The following is an 11,321-nucleotide window of genomic DNA, read 5'->3' on the forward strand; positions in this document are numbered from 1 at the left end:
TGTTCTTGTCACATTTACCAATGATTTCTTAATAGACAAATCTGATGATCTTCTCTCAGGTCTCATTCTTGACTTCTGAGTGTGTCGTTACTGACCATCCTCCCCTCCTGGATATTCTTTCTTCTCTGGGTTTTTGTGACACTGTTCTCTCGTGGTCTCTTGTCCACACTGCTCAGTCTCCCTGATGGCTCATTTTACATCATAGCCTCTAACTCTGCAAGTTCTTGGTCACCCTTGTTGGTGACCTTATCAGTTCTCATGTTATTTAATTATCATCTTTACACAAATACTCAATGCCTCTGACAAGCACTAGCTTTTTATTGGATCAAACTGAGCAAGTCACTTTACCCCTCAGTTTTCTAAGCAGCTCTTAAGCTGCAGAGAAGATGCTGACCTGCATTAGTAGAAGCACTTTCCTTACCTGGGAGTTACATATACCAATGAAATCACAAGTCTGGTCCCTATCCTTATCACTGTGCATATGACTCACAGATTCCTATAGTTAGCCCCAGTCTCTCTCCTGACCTACTTAGTGGACATTTCAAATAGGGACATCTCAAATTAAACGTTTCAGAAAATAACTCATTATCATTTCCCCCAAACCCACTCCTCTACCAAACTTCCCTCTTTCTGTAGAAGGTACCTTTTTTAAGGCACATTTAATGAGCTCCTTCTCTTTCCTTACGTAGTCACCACCTTAGTTCGGACCGTCATTACCTCTTGAATAGATTATTGCTATGTTCTCCCTGCCTTGTCTCTCCCCATGCTAGTTTAACCTGCATTCTGCTGTCAAAGTAATTTTCCTTCAGCACAGATATGACTGTATTATTCTCCTACCAAATAAATTCCACTGGCGCCCTATTACTTCCAGGATAAGATATAAATTCCTTAGTTATCTTTTCACACCCTGCACAATCTGGCCACAACCTATCCTTTCAGCCACATTAGACATTTTTCTTCCTCCTATGCTCTGTGATTCAGTCAAACTGGCCTTTTCCCTATTACTTACACATGGTACTCCTCTCCTTTCTGAACTGTTTTACTGACCATCCTCCATGCTCAGAATATGCTCCCTCTTCACCTCTACCACATGGAATACCTCTTTTCCTTCAAGACAGCTCAAATACCGTATAAGTGAAACCTTTCCTGATTCCTTTTTTTCTACTGGTGCCTTTCCCCCCAACTATCTAGCACTTACCTGTATTTATTTCCTTTATATTTCCTCTTTGTAGTTATATCATATTTCTGTCTGTATCCATTTTCTTCATATTTATTTGCTACATACTTAGATATGTGCCTGTTGTCTCCCCTCTTAGAGTGTAAGCTTGTGAGAAGTGGTTGTTTCATTTATTATATTTGCTTTCCTAGCACTCCGGGAATGACTGGCACTTAGTAGGCTCTCAATAAATGCTCAGTGATTGATTGATTGATTGGAGGTTAAACACCTTCAGCAATGCTCTCTCTGGCACAGTGTAGGGGTGTTGGTTGAAGGACAATGAAGACAGATCAGTGAAGGAACGTGAATATTGTGACTGCAATGGCTCTAAAACTATAGCAGCTGCGTATATCCTTCCTTGATTTGATTTGTGAGGATGAAGATTGTGAATTCGACAGATGGTTGAGCTCACTTCCAGTGTTTTGAAGATAAAAAGTACTTAAATGCTTTTACTTTATTTCAATAATAAGACATTTATAGAATCCTTTGAGGTTTATAAACCACTTGTGTATATTCTCATTTGTTCCTCAGAACAGTCTTGTGAGGTAGATACTAGTTCTTTTTATTTCTATTTTACGGATAAAGAAACTAAGACTCAGAGATTTGATGGTCTCAGAGCTAGGAGGGTGTAAGTTTTCTCCTGCCTGTCTTCAGTGATTTTTCTACTGTACCATGCTGGACTGAGGCTATAATAAATGCTAAAACTAATAGATATTTCTAAAGCCATTTAAGTATCAAAATGTACTTTAAAATCCTTCCTACATAATCTCATTTGATTTTCACAACTCTGTAAGATAAGTACTTTGGGTATTATTGTCACTGTGTCTTAGAGGAGGAACAAGAGTCTCAGAAATATTAGGTAACTTCCTGATCATTGTACAGTTAGTGGGGTGGATGGGGTGTCCAGGGAGGACTAGCACCTCTAGTATGAGAGCTTGTTTATCCATCTTTAGCGTCTACCTGTCACCCAACTTTCACCTGTGGCTCCAAGAAGCCATGGTCACACCTGAGTTGTTGTGTTTCTCCTTCGTTTTCAAAGAGGACCATGACATCAGGGAAATGATGGCATGACTTGTACTTGACTTTGATTTGAGTGAAGGAAGGCTGTGCAGGTCACCAGCCTCACTTTCTCCTCCTGAGCCATCTGGATCCAGTGACCAGATATTCATCAGGATGACTGGAGATGGCCCAGGATGTAATGAGTCCCCTTTGCCCTTTTAGGCTAAGGCCTTTTCTGGTACTCACTTAAAGTGAGGTAATCCCCATTCAAGGAATAGGCCTCACGTCTTTAAGAAGTGAGTTAAAAGTTGGCCCCTTTAATTAAAAAGAACAAAAAAAGCAAAACAAAAACAAAATCAAGCTGGGAGGGGAAGACCCTCAAGGTTGCAGTTCCAAAGAGAAACAGTTACCATTGACATTCACTCAAAGCCAGGAGGGCCCAAAGTACAGCCATTAAGTGGAGCTTGATCAGGGACCCATTGTGGTCTCATGTATGACCTTCAGAGTGAACGGGGTGAGGAGGGGGGGAAGGAAGGAAGGAAGGAATCTAGGTAGTAAACCCCAGGTTACCTGGAAATGTACCTCCAATTGGGGAGGAGAAGGAGAGCTGAGTTACCCAACTAGCTGGGTCCCCATTCAGGCAGCTTGGTCTACACAGATTGTCACACCTAAGTAAAACTGTCTTGGCAGATGGGTTAAACCAGCTTGAGGGTGTTTGACAGGCCTTAAACCTGTAGGGGGATGGCTCCCCCAAGCATGAAGACTTCCCCCAGTGGAATAGGCAGATGAGAATAATTTTTTTCCAGCAACCATGAAGGTAGCCAAAGCAGGACCTTGGTTAGATATCAAAGATGCCAAAAGTCATTCGCTCCATCCCAGGCCATGGCCAACCATCTTGACTTTTGTCTTGCTGTTGGACTTCAGTGATTGTGGAAGAGAGAATTTGTAAAATTCTGCCTCACTTAAATCCAAGTTTTGTGCAGGTCAAAACATTACCTCATGATGTCATTGGTCTTCTTCAGAAATGAAGTACAAATAACACCAATGTATTGAGTCTCAGAAGAAAGATCCAAAATCTTGTCTGGCTGACCCTCAAAAAATTCTGTTGAGCTCGGCATGTAGAAAATAAGAATATGCCATTTTATCTATTTTTTTCCTTACATATTCATCTGTATTGGTTGCTACAAATAGTTATAAGTGGTGGAGCCCTGCACTCAGAGTCCCAGCCCCAGCCTTTCCTGTCCTAGGGCTCAGGGTCATCTGTCCTCAGTCTCTGCCTCCTGGGAAGGACCCTGGCCCAGGAGGGAGGGTGGACGCTGCTGTGAGAGGCCAGGCAGCTGCAGGATCCTCCTCTGCCCAAGGTGCCTGGGGCAGGGAAACTGGAGAGGAATTTGGGGGTAGGGGACACTGACAGGGCCAGGGCCCAAGAACAGGCAATCCTTCAGCAGAGGTAAGGTCAGAGTGGGGATGTTCCACCGTGGACTCACAGTCTGAGGTCCCAGATTTGGAACAGAGGATGGGAGGTAAACACAGGAGTGAGGAATGAACCAGTTTCTGTCTTTTTCTTTATTCTGGCCCAGGAAGTAATAGTAAAAGCCCTAGGATCCTGAGATCCTGGCTCAAGAGCTAGGAGATTGGTGTCTACCATGGGGGTGTCATAGGCTGGAGGTAGGGCATCACCACAGCAGAAATGGAGAGCATGAAGCTGCTCATCATCTGCTTGGGATCTTCATGGCTTTGAGAGTTGGCAAAGCTGAAGAAAGAACAGTAGACAGCAATCTAGGCACACCACTTCGACTTGGACATGAGGCCACACATGCTGAAGATCATTCCCAGCAGGTTCATGTAGTCTGGGGTCGGACCCTCCAGGGCCAGGCTGTTCTCCGTGGCAGATGGCTTGTACTTGAGTACCTGGTTGCGTCTCCCAGTGTCTGACATGCTGTTGGCAGACATGATCAGGAAGGAGTGGGGTGTATATGTGGGGGTGAGGTGGGGTGAGATTGAGGGGGTGGTAAGACAAGGCATGTGAAATGCGGGTCCTGACCACTCCCCTTCCCAAATATGCCATTTTTAGACCATTCAAAAACAATTAAAATGATTTGAAAATAACATACCTGAGATCAAATTCTGATTCTAATAGCAATTATCTGACCACTGTCAAATTACTCAATCTACCTGGACCCCATTTACCTCATCTTTAAAATGGAATACACTACTTCTCAGGGTTATGAATAAAATACTTTGAATGATTATTTTTATCACATTGACTAGTAATTCGAAGACCTTACTCTTTTATTTATTTGATCAAATCACCTAAACCTCAGTCTCCACATCTGTAAAGTGAGCAGGTTGGTCCAACACTGGAGGTCTGTGAACTTTTATATATGTGTGTCCATACACACACATATACATATACAGACATTCATAATATATACATATGTGTATACACACATAAAACTATTTCAGTAACTATTTTTCTTTGTGATCCCATGTTTTTTTTTTTATAATTTAAAGATGTTACTCTGTAACTTGAGTTTAGCATGCTAAACACAATCACAAAGCTGTTAGGAAGTACTGATGACATAGTTGAAATGGGAGAATTTCTCTTTGATGATCTGAGGCCATTGAACTACTTTTCCTTTGGGTTGGGAAGTATTTTATTTCATCCCCTCTAATAGGGTTGGTGGCGCGATGATTCTGCAAAGCTAGGTAAATAGAAGGCTTCTGAATATGGATAGTATTGTTGTCCCAAAATCCTTTATTTTGTGGAGACTGGGTTGTAATGAAAAAATAACAGCTATGTAAAATTATTAGAGAATATGTCTTAAGCCTCTAGGTGGTGCTACTTAAAAACAGTTTCCTTTCTAATCTTCTGACTTGTCTTAAGAGCCTCTAGGGAGTGTAACTTGAACACAACCCTTAATATAAGGGCTCTAAAACACATCTGTGTCTAGTTTCTGGGTGATATTCACTGGGCATCGAAAAAAATGAGGTTCAAAAGTTTTGGCAAATATTGGTTTCAGAGTTCTATGTTGTTTGTAGTGAGTTTGTGGTTTGAATACATCCATCAGTGGCATCCAATGTTTTTCTCTTATTGTTTTCACTGTAGCCATGACTGAGAAATATGGCTTATGTAACATGATTTTTGAAACTAAATAGATATAAATGAAATAGAGAGGAAGGAGGACAAGAAGGAAAGATATCCCAATTCTACCCCATCATGGTAACCTTTGGAAGCTGTAGCAAGAATGCAGTGTTTTGAGTTATATGTGTATATATATATATATATATATGTGTGTGTGTGTGTGTGTGTGTGTGTGTGTGTGTGTGTATGTATATATGTATATACATGTGTGTATATATTTTTTTCTTCAGAGTCTGTGGATCTGGAATCAAGTTCCAATTCCAATGGTTACTAATAATGTGACATTTGACAAGTCACAGTCTCTCTGGGCTTCTTCCACTTCTGCTTCTATAAAATGGGATTATAGTACTTATATAGGTATACCTTGTTTTATTGTGCTTTGCAAATACTGCATCTTTTTTTAAAAATTGCTGGTTTGTAGCCATCTTGCACTGAGCAAGTCTGTTGGCAGCATCTTTCTAATAGTATGTGCTCACACTTTCTCTGTCTCACATTTTGATAATTCTTGAAATATTTCAAACTTTTTCACTATTATTATATCATTATGGTAATCTATGATCAGTGATCTTTGATAATCTACTATTATAATTGTTTGGCAGCACCATGGACTGTGTCCATATGAGACAGTGAACTCAACTGATAAGTGTTGTGTGTGTTCTGACAGCTCCATCAACCCTCTATCCCTTGGTTTCTCTCCATTTCCTTAGGCTTCCTATTTCCTGAGACACAGCAGTATTGAAATTAGGCCAGTTTAATAACCCTACAATGACCACTAAGTGTTCAAGTGAAAGGAAGAGTCATATGTCTCTCACTTTAAATCAAATACCAGAAATGATTAAGCTTAGTGAGGAAGGCAGGTCAAATGCAGAGAGAGACTGAAAACTAGGCCTCTTACAGCAAACAACCAACTTCTGAATGAAATGGCAGTTCTTAAAGGAAATTACAAGTGTATTTTTTAGCAATAAAGTATTTTTTAATTAAGGTATGTACATTTTATAGACATAATGCTATTGCACCCACAGTATAGTGCAAACCTAACTTTTCTTGCTTTTATCACTGTCTTTGCTTTATTGAGATGTTCGGAACCAAATCTGCAATACCTCCAAGGTATGCCTGTATTATCTACCAAATACAGTTTGTGTGTATGCGTGAGAAAAGTGCTTCGCAAGTGATAGACCCTATACTAATCTAAGCTCTTGATATTGTTATTATTTTTCTTTCAGGATATTTCCTGAAAGGAATTAAACCTATCCCTGGTTTAAAAGCTAATTAAAACAAATGACCACATTTAAGATTTATTTACTTAGCCCTTTAAAAAACTGGGATCATCCAAGAGGCAGGTATTTTTTTTTTCTGACCAAAATACTTCAAGCAAAAGGGGGGTGGGGAGGAAAGAATCCCAACAACTATTATTCAAAACATCTTGGAGCTGGCAGGGAACCTTGAAGTGAGTTAATACAAATTGTATTTTAAAAGATACCCTTTTTTCACTTGTAGCTTTTCAGTGAGGAAGAAATAATTACCTCCATAGGTAGCTTATTCTGCCTTAGGATAACCATGCTGCTTAGGAAACTTTTCCTTTAGTCAAGCTTACTTGAGGGTATTTATACCCCTTTTCCCAATTGGCTTCAAGGAGATCAAACTGAAACCATTTTTCACTGGATTGTTCTTCAAATACTTGAGGACAATTGTCATGTTAATTGGATTTAAGAATTATTTATTAAGAACCTACTCCTAGTGTAAGACACTGCCTTAGGGGCTAGGGAATCTGAAGATAAAATGCAATAGAACCCTTCTCCTCAAGTAAATTATATGGCAGTCAGGTGGCAGAGTGGAGAGAGCACAGGACCTGGAATCCGAGAGATACTAGTTCAAATCCAACCCTCAGACGCTTACTGGCTGTGTGACTTGGATGCTTCTGTCTGCTATAAAATGAGAAATGAAGGAAATATTAGCACTTACCTCCCAAGGGAGCAAATGAAATAATATTTGTAAGGCTCTTTGCGAACCTTAAAGGGGTATATAAATGCTAACTATTATTATAAATATTCCACATGAGAATCCTTACCCTTTCATTGGAATAGAGGCCACTTGTCCTATGAATTGTATCAATAAATAAATGAAAAAACATTAGTTAAGTGTTTATTACGTGTTTCCTACTGTGTGCATCATATTGTGCCAAGTACTGGGGATTCAAAGAGAAAAGTGAGATAATCTCTGTTCTCAAGAAACTCACATTCTAATGAGGAGATCATGAAGGGCAGATGGCAAGTTATGGTCAGAAGATATACAGCAGGTCCAATAGCAATGTCTAAGATCTCTGACCTTTCCACAAGCTTGAGGAGTTTAACTGCTGTTCTGTTGTTAAATTGCAGTGGACTAGATGGAAAGTGATTCAGTTTGGCTAGGACAATGAAAATATAGATTGGAGTCAGATTTTTGGGGGGGCAGGGGAAGGAAACAAGCTTTTATTAAGCACCTACTTTGTATTTCTAGTTAGTACAGTACCTGGCACATAACAGGTACATTTATTAAGCATCTACTATATGCCAGACACTGTACTGAGTACTTTACAAGTATTTTCTTATTTGATACAACAACATTATGATGTAGGTGCTCTTATTATCCCCATTTTACAGATGAGGAAACTGAGGCAGACAGAGGTTACTTGATTTGTTCAGCACTACACAGCTAAGTGTCTGAGGCTGTATTTGAACTCAGGCCTTCCTGACTTTAAGCTCAGGGCAATTCACTTTTCCATCTTGCCACCTCTTTAGGTGGCTCTTCAGAGTAAGGCTGAGAAGCTTATATGTTATCCTGTGCTTATTAGTGAGCTACTGTTTTTGAAAGAGACAGTGTATTTGGAAAATGACTTTAGCAGTTCTAGAATCAACTGGAGAGGGGAGAGATTTGAAGCTGGGAGACCAGTTCAGCAGCTATATATTACTGTATGTGAGTGGGGATGAAAGTTTGAACTAAGGGAAGAGCCAAGATGCTGGACTAGAAGGATGGACCTGCTCTAGCTCTACCCCCATAGCCCATAAGATACCTGTAAAAAATAACTTTAAACAAATTCTAGAGCAGCAGCAGAAGCCACAAAAATGACAGAGTGAAAGAGATTTCCAGGTCAAGACAGCCTCCCAGGCCAATAGGAAAGGTGTATAGCACTGGGTTTGGAGCAGAGTGCAGCCCAGCTTTGGCCGCGCAGCAGGGACAGGACTGGAGCAGGCTTCAGGGTGCAGAATCATGGGTAGCAGCTGAAGTTCCCAGATTTCTCAATCCACAAACCCCAAAGACATTTTCTAAGTTCACTGAGAAAGCTCTTTCACCCAAGTGAGAAGGGAGCAGGCTTTGGCCACAGCCCCGGTCTCAGGGCAGTAGCAGACACTACAGCAGAAGCTTCCATTTTTGGAGCCCTCAGCCTAAAAACTCTGGGAGAATTGAGTGACTGATCTAGGTCTCAGTTCTGAGTGGTGATCCTGGGGTGAGGAGGAGCTGGTGGAAGCTTTTGAGAGGATCCTGGGCAGAAAAGCTTGTGGTTGCTCCCAGACCAAAGTGCAGACCAGGAAAGGTCTCTCCTCTCCCTTGATTGTACCACCCTAGAGGAACTGAGAACTTACAGGTCCCTAGAGTATACTCTCCACTTGACAAAGAACTCAAAATCAAGTAACTGGCTGGGAAAATGCCTACAAAAGGGGAAAAAAATAAGACTATAGAAGGTTATTTTCTTGGTGAAAAGGTATTTTCTTCCATCTTTTTGGATGAGGAAGAACAAAGCATATCATCAGAGGAAGACATAAAAATCAAGGTGTCTACATCAAAAACCTCCAAAATAAATATGCAATGGTCTCAGGCCATGAAAGAGCTCAAAAAGGATTTTGAAAATCAAGTAAGGGAGGTGGAGGAAAAACTGGGAAGAGGAAAGAGAGCAATGCAAGAAACTCATGAAAAGTGAGTCAACAACTTGCTAAAGGAGACCCAAAAAATGCTAAAGAAAATAACACTTTTAAAAATAGACTAACCCAAATGGCAAAAGTAGTCCAAAAAACCAATGAGGCAAAGAATGCTTTAAAAAGCAGAATTGACCAAATGGAAAAAGAGCTCACTGAAGAAAATAGTTCTTTAAAAATTAGAATGGAGCAGATGGAAGCTAATGACTTTATGAGAAACCAAGAAATTACAAAACAAAATAAAAAAAATGAAAAAAATAGAAGACAATGTGAAACATTTCATTGGGAAAACAACTGACCTGAAAAATAGATCCAGGAGAGACAATTTAAAAAATGTAGGACTACCTGAGAGCCTAGATGTCATCTTTTATGAAATTACCAAGAAAAACTGCCCTGATATTCTAGAATTAGAAAGTAATAATAATTCAAAATAAATATTGAAAGAATCCACTGATCACCTCCTGAAAGAGATCCAAAAAGAAAAGCCCCTAGGAGTATTGTGGCCAGATTCCAGAGTTCCCAGGTCAAGGAGAAAATACTACAAGCATCCAGAAAGAAACAGTTTGAGGAAATGCAATCAGGATAACACAAGATCTAGAAGCATCTACATTAAGGGATTGAAGGGCTTGGAATATAATATTCCAGAAGTCAAAGGAACTAGGATTAAAACCAAGAATCACCTACTCAGCAAAACTGAGTATAATACTTCAGGGAAAAAATGGTCATTAAATGAAATAGAGGACTTTCAAGCATTTTTAATGAAAAGACCAGAGTTGAATAGAAAATTTGACTTTCAAACTCAAGAATCAAGAGAAGCATGAAAAAGTAAACAAGAAAGAGAAATCACAGGAGACTTATTAAAGTTGAAATGTTTACATTCCTACATGGAAAGATAATATTTGTAACTTTTGAAACTTTTCTCAGTATTTGGGTAGTTGGAGGGATTATATACATATAGACAGAAGGCATAGGGTGAGTTGAATAGGAAGAGATGATATCTAAAAAATAAAATTAAGGGATTAGAGAGGAATATATTGGGAGGAGAAAGAAAGAAATGGAATGGGGCAAATTATCTCTCATAAAAGAGGCAAGAAAAAGTTTTTTCCATGGAGAGGAAAAGGGGGGAGGTGAGAGGGAAAAAGTGAAAGTTAATTTCATCACATTTGGCTTAAGGAGGGAATAACATGCACATTCAATTTGGTATGAAAATCTATCTTACACTACAGAAAAGTAGGGGAGAAAGGGGATAAGTGAGGTATGTGTGGGGATGATAGAAGGGAGGGAATATGGGAAGAGGAAGTAATTAGAAGTAATCACTTTAGGGGAGGGACAAGGTCTAAAGGGGGAATAGAATAAATAGGGGACAGGATAGGATGGAGGGAAATATAGTTAGTCTTTCACAATGTGGCTGTTATGGAAGTCTTTAGCAAAACTACACATATATAGCCTATATTGAATTGCTTGCTTTCTTAGTGGGGATGGGTGGGGAGGGAAGAAGGGAGAGAAGATGGAACTCCAAGTTTAAGGAATGAATGTTGAGAATTGTTTTTGCATGTAACTGGAAAATAAGAAATACAGGTAATGGAGTATGGAAATCTATCTTGCCCTACAAGAAAAGAGAGAAGATGAGGATGAAGGAAGGGAGGGGTGTTATAGAAGGGAGGGAAGATGCATGGCGTCTTGGGGTGGGAAAAAGGGAGAGATGGGGAGAAAGTCTGGGACTCAAATTCCTGTGGAAATGAATGTTGCAAACTTAAAATAAATTAATTAATTAAAAAAAAGAAAGTTTGAACTAAGTAGCAGTCTGAGTGCAGAGGGGAAGAAATGGAGAAGATAGCTGAGGAAGAGCTGTGGTGGTTGCTCAACGTAACAATCTCTGGAGTTCATTGATATTTTATCCTTGCTTTTCATCCTTGCCAAGACCAAGATCCTTAATTCTCTGCCACTCTTGGGGCTTCCATTTGGTGCTAATTATTGTGACCAACATCTTACTTCTCGTCCATTCCTAGTC

The 11,321-nt window shown here is 39.8% G+C and overlaps 1 pseudogene; it reads right to left on the reverse strand.

The window, feature by feature from the left end:
- Nucleotides 1–3,856: 3,856 nt before the first annotated feature.
- Nucleotides 3,857–4,168, reverse strand: LOC140498406 (PAT complex subunit Asterix pseudogene; annotated as a pseudogene).
- Between the last annotated feature and the right edge of the window lie 7,153 nt (nt 4,169–11,321).

This window comes from Notamacropus eugenii, chromosome 4, assembly GCF_028372415.1.
Source record: "Notamacropus eugenii isolate mMacEug1 chromosome 4, mMacEug1.pri_v2, whole genome shotgun sequence".
Taxonomy (NCBI): domain Eukaryota; kingdom Metazoa; phylum Chordata; class Mammalia; order Diprotodontia; family Macropodidae; genus Notamacropus; species Notamacropus eugenii.